This window comes from Palaemon carinicauda, chromosome 36 (assembly GCF_036898095.1).
Source record: "Palaemon carinicauda isolate YSFRI2023 chromosome 36, ASM3689809v2, whole genome shotgun sequence".
Taxonomy (NCBI): Eukaryota; Metazoa; Arthropoda; class Malacostraca; order Decapoda; family Palaemonidae; genus Palaemon; species Palaemon carinicauda.
In genome coordinates this window covers 68571893-68578089 of record NC_090760.1, presented here as the reverse complement: position 1 = coordinate 68578089, position 6197 = coordinate 68571893, and positions in this window count along the sequence as shown.

The following is a 6197-nucleotide window of genomic DNA, read 5'->3' as shown; positions in this document are numbered from 1 at the left end:
CTCGGTTGAGTCCCTTGTCAGGCTGGGAGGAACGTAGAGAGGAGAGGTCCCCTTTTCTGTTTCATTTGTTTGATGTCGGCTAACCCCCAAAATTGGGTGAAGTGCCTTGGTATATGTATGTTGTAACCAAGACACGAAAGGGTATCCTTTGAACTTTATGGAGTATTTCCGATCACCCTCCGATGTCCAATGATGAGAAGTGGGAAGGATAAAACTTGCTTTATCCTTATACATACATATATATATATATATATATATATATATATATATATATATATATATATATATATATATATATATATATATATATATATATATCCCTTATATGATACAGAGGAAGGGTAGGGTAATGCTTGCTTACCAAAATGCATGAAATATCACACAAGGTTGGGATGAAGATAAATAGAAGAAAGACAGAGATGATGCGAATGGAGGATGCAATGGATGATGAAATATCATTGGAGGGAGAAAGGATTAATGAGGTAGAATCCTTTATGCTTGTACTTACTTATTACTTGTGAGTAGTCTTCAAGGCCCGGCTCCGCTGCTGCTGCAACACTCCGTAGGGCCTCCTTTGTTCATATTTCAGTTACTATCCATATTCTTGTCTGGTGCACTTTTCACTCAAGTCATAGCATTCAGTGATGTTGGAGAGTTACCTCTAGACCTTTATCGAATGTCTTCCATTATTCGGTATTGGTTTAGATTGCAAAGACTCCCTAATTCTTTATCCTTTCAGACTGCAAGCCTTATAAGGCACCCAGCGTACTTTGAGTCACACCTAAAATCCCATCAACCTTATGGCTTTCGGGTGAAACAGTTATTAAACAGTCTGGATATAATTAGAAGTAAGGTACTTCCATTCAAGGTATCATCAACGCCTCCATGGAAATTACCAGAGGTATCTTTTTGTAAGTACTTTATTGGAGTTGCGAAGAATATGACAGACCTAGAAGCCAAGTCTCTTTTTATGGAACATGTTGAAGAACATAGAGGATCGACTTTTATATATACCGATGGCTCCAAATCTGATGCTGGCGTTGGATTTGGAGTACATAATAATGGTTTTGATTGTAGAGGTTCACTTTCTCTGACTGCTTCCATATTTACAGCCGAACTGTATGGCATATTAACTAATATTGAGAAAATAGCGTTGGAAAAGGAGGGTAATTTTACAATTTTAGTGATGCAAGGAGTGTCCTTCAAGCTTTATAAGTTTTTAATTCTAGTAACCCTCTAGTTTTAAAGATTTTAGAATGGCTCTTTATTATTGGACGCAGAGGTATAATGGTTCGATATTGTTGGGTTCCAGCACATGTAGGTGTGTCTGGGAATGAGAAGGCAGATTTACTGGCGAAGAATGCTGCATCCGAGTTTCTGCCAAGAAGGTATCCCATTCCATGTAATGATTTCCTACCTAACATCAAGAAATTGCTTTGCAATAAATGGCAACAGCACTGGGATAGTCTAGATGGGAATAAAATGAGAGAAGTAACAAATGTCATATCTCCTTGGAGGTTACATGATGCCCCGAAAATGGGAGACATCTCTTTGTCGTCTCCGTATTGGTTACACTCGGTTAGCACATAAGTTTCTGCTGAAGGGCCAACACCAACCATATTGTGATGACTGCTTAGTACCTCTAACAGTGACGCATTTGTTGACCGAATGCCCCAATTTTGATAACTTAAGGAATAGATATTTGTTTGAGGCTCGAGGTGAGGATGGCAGGTTCATCCTTGCCAAGATTCTTGGACATGATGTGTCCTACTATGCAAGTGGCATTTTTAGATTTATTTCAGAAGCAGGTCCTTTGAAAACTATTTAACTTTTATAATGACATTCAACTTTTATGATTTTAATTGAATATTCTTTTATCTTTTTATATATATAAACTAAATGATATCGGCGTCAATGACAGGTGTCAGGATGCGCAAAAACTTTAAATAAATCAAACAATCAATCATAGCATTCAGCGAATAAGTAGGTTTTTAATTTCTTCTTAAAACTCGGCAGACTTTCACTGTTCTTGAGATTTTCAGGCAGCTTGTTATAGATTCTTGATGCACACAGTGCAAACGCTCTAAAACTGATATTTACATTACATCTAGGCTCATTCAATCTATGCCGATCTACGCTATGTCTTAGTCATAGAAGTGTCAATATGAAAGGCATTTAATAATTCATCTATATAACTTAGTTTTCCAGGTTGTAGTGCTTCGTAAGTCATAAGACATATCTTGTAAATACTCCTTGCCTCTACTGGCAGTCAAGGTAAATCAATGAACACTGGTGTAATCCTTTCTCGTCGAGGTGAACCTTTGATTAATCTGGCAGTTCTACTCATGACATTTTGAAGGTTTTTCAATGAATAATTGGGTAGTCCATAGTATAGTGAGTTGCAATAATCTAGCTTGGAGATAACATAATTCTGGACCAGCATTTTTATGGTTGTCTCATCCAAATATTTCTTAATGGAAGCATTATTCATAAGTTGCCCTTACTACATTAGTAATCTGATCATTAAAAGACAGATGACAATCAAGTAAGACTCCCAGGGGTCTAACTACATTTATTTTTACTACCATAGTGGCTCCATGCATTTGTAGAGTTGTAGTTGCAAGTCATCTTGGATCATTCCTCTTCCCTATAAGTAAACATTCTGATTTATCTTCATTCAGTATTAGTTGTTTAGCTTCCATCCAGCTTTTAACATCTCTCATTATTTCATCTAGCTCTCCCACATTACACAGGGACATATAGAACTGAGTATCATCTGCAAACAATCTAAAAACAATGCCGTGTCTTCTCAGCAGATGTGAGAGTTTAATAGCATAGACGAACCTCTAGAGATAGTTAATGAACATACATGCTTAGGACAGGCAGTAGCCTAAGTGTTTCCCAAGGACACGAGACCAAAATTAAAAGAAGGATAAGCCCGAGATTAAGAACTTTTGGTAAACAAGATGAGATTATGAAAAGTAAAATGCAACTTTCTCTAAAAAAGAAAAATATCTAATTAGATGGGCCTATAAATATCAACTTATTCTTCAGAAATTTTGAGCCTTACTAAAGCCTTAAAACATGAGCTAGTTACAACTCAAAAAGCCAAGGAAAAATAGTGATGGAACTAACACTGAAAGACAGAAAAAAAGCAGAATGGATACAGGAGCATCTGAGCAAACTAACATGTAAGAGAACGAAATGGACATGGGCAGGGCATATAATGAGAATGACAGATAATATATGGGCATTAAGAATACAGAATGGTCCCTAAAGATTGCAAAAAAAAAAAAAAAAAAAGCAGGGGAAAGAAGAGAAGACGTTGGATTGACGAGATAAGAAAATTTACTGATATAGACTAGCGTAGAAAGGCCATAGACAGACGCGAGTGGAAGAACATGTCTGAGGCCTTTGTCCTGCAGTGGCCGACTATACTCTATTTTTTATAGCAGTGCATATTTACACTTGACTCACAGGGGTGCCCTTTTAGCTCGGAAAGGTTCCTGATACCTGATTGGTCGGAAGTATTTTTGTCCGAACACCTTCATTGTTCTCGAATGATTACCAAGTAATGAGAATCAAAACTTATTTATCAACCCATATTTCTCCATCATATATATGTTTAGTCAATAAACAATGTGAAAGAATAAATATATTATAAAGAATCGTCTTGGTAAGTCTAAATTTAATAACACAATCCGCCGAAGTCAACGACAGCAGCCGGTTTTCGGATGCACGCTTTGTAATTTTGTAATTTTTCACATATTTTAACACAAATTGGGATAGATTGCACTCAGCATAAGTTAAACATGTTATTATAAACTTTCTTTGAATACCAGAACTTACCAAACACATGGAATTAATAAAACCCAATATTTGTTAAAACTTATGGGGAGGTAAAAGAACAGTCTCTAGCGGCCTGGCGGAAAAAACGATCCCTTCTGACTCGTAGACGCAGTTTGTTTTTTTCTTTCATAATATAGTTCGGCCTATTCCTTTCAGTTTGAATAGTCTTACATTGTTTCTCTTCGTATTATTTTGCTTAGTATTTTCCCACATTCCTGTTCCTCACCGAATATCTATCTATTTTCCCCAATATCCCTTCTTTCATATAGGCCTATGTGATATCCGCACTACGATTCCTTATTTCTTATCCTCTGTCGAAAGTGATGGCTTGAAGGGAAGCGCGTGCTAGTCTCATTAAAATAGTGTAGAGGCAGGAATAAAAAAAAATACTATGCTTAATTTCAGTTTACAGAATAGGTTATACTTGCTACACAGCATAAAATTTATGTTGTTATTATTATTTACATACTTACTGACGTAAGGTGCAAAACATAAGGAATCGTAGTGCGGATATCACATAGGCCTATATGAAAGAAGGGATATCCGGGAAAATAGATAGATATTAGGTGAGGAACGGGAATGTGGGAAAATACTAAGCAAAATAATACGAAGAGAAACAACGTAAGACTATTTAAACTGAAAGGAATAGGCCGAACTATATTACGAAAGAAAAAAACAAACTGCGTCTACGAGTCAGAAGGGATCGTTTTTTCCGCCAGGCCGCTAGAGGCTGTTCTTTTACCTCCCCATAAGTTTTCACAAATATCGGGTTTTATTAATTCCATGTTTTTGGTAAGTTCTGGTATTCAAAGAAAGTTTATAATAACATGTTTAACTTATGCTGAGTGCAATCTATCCCAATTTGTGTTAAAATATGTGAAAAATTACAAAATTACAAAGCGTGCATCCGAAAACCGGCTGCTGTCGTTGACTTCGGCGGATTGTGTTATTAAATTTAGACTTACCAAGACGATTCTTTATAATATATTTATTCTTTCACATTGTTTATTGACTAAACATATATATGATGGAGAAATATAGGTTGATAAACAAGTTTCGATTCACATTACTTGGTAATCATTCGAGAACAATGAAGGTGTTCGGACAAAAATACTTCCGACCAATCAGGTATCAGGAACCTTTCCGAGCTAAAAGGGCACCCCTGTGAGTCAAGTGCAAATATGCACCGCTATAAAAAATAGACTATAGTTACAGCTGATGATGATGATGATATAAGTACAATCATATTCTATTGCATGAACGTTTATTTTTTTAATCATAATAGTTTTCCTGATATTTGTTTTTAACCTATAATTAATATTTCACAACCATGTCTATATCTCTCAGCAAATTGTCTTGCCTACAATGATCTTTCCCTGGTACACTGTAAGCAGGACCTGTGTAATGTATTTGCAGCATCTCTTTAGCTTTCCAACTGCTTCAAATGTCTTAGACTCTTAGTCCAAAATTTATCTTTTATTTAAAAAAAATTTCAGCCCTGAGTCAGTATAATTGTCTTATATATGTTGATTATGATAATAATAGCAATAATAATATTGATAATATCAATAAGGATAATAAAACAGTAATAATAAAAGGCAAACCAATCAAAATGAAGTTACTTTCCCAGAAAATTGTCAGGATGATTTCAAGTACGACCCTTAATTCCTGCATGTCTTGATAAGAAGAATTCTCGGAATCGTGAGTCGTGACAATAACAGTGGAATAAAGCAAGGCTGTACTGCCTCTACAACATTATTCAAATTAATTACTTATCAGATCATAAAACAAGTAGAAAAGGAAGGTAATGGTTTTAAAAATTATATTATAAAGCTAGTAGTATTATTTTTTGCTGATGATATACTAGTGCTTGCTGAGAATATAGAGGATGCTGAATTAAACATAAGGAAAGTGATAGATATAGGAAAGCAGTGTGGTTTAGACATAAATAGAGACAAAAGTAGCGTACTTATATATAATATGAAGGAGAAACCAGATAATATAGAGGGAATAAGAGTAGTAAGCAATATTAAATACCTAGGTATCAAGGTAGATGATGGTAGGAATATGTTCAAAACACAGAAAAGTGAAATGATAGTTAAGGCGCAAAAGCTAGCCAATCTTACATATTCGATCATAGAAAAAAGCTGTAATAAGATACTGATAGGAAAAACATACTGGAAAAGTGTAGCACTACCCTCTATATTATATGGAACAAATGTGATTAACTTAACAGAAACGGAAATAGAAAAGTTGCAGAGAATAGAGAATGGAGTGTATAGAAGGATGTTAGGGGCTGTAAAGAATACAGCAATTGTAGCCTTGAGAGGGGATGTAGGAGCATCAGC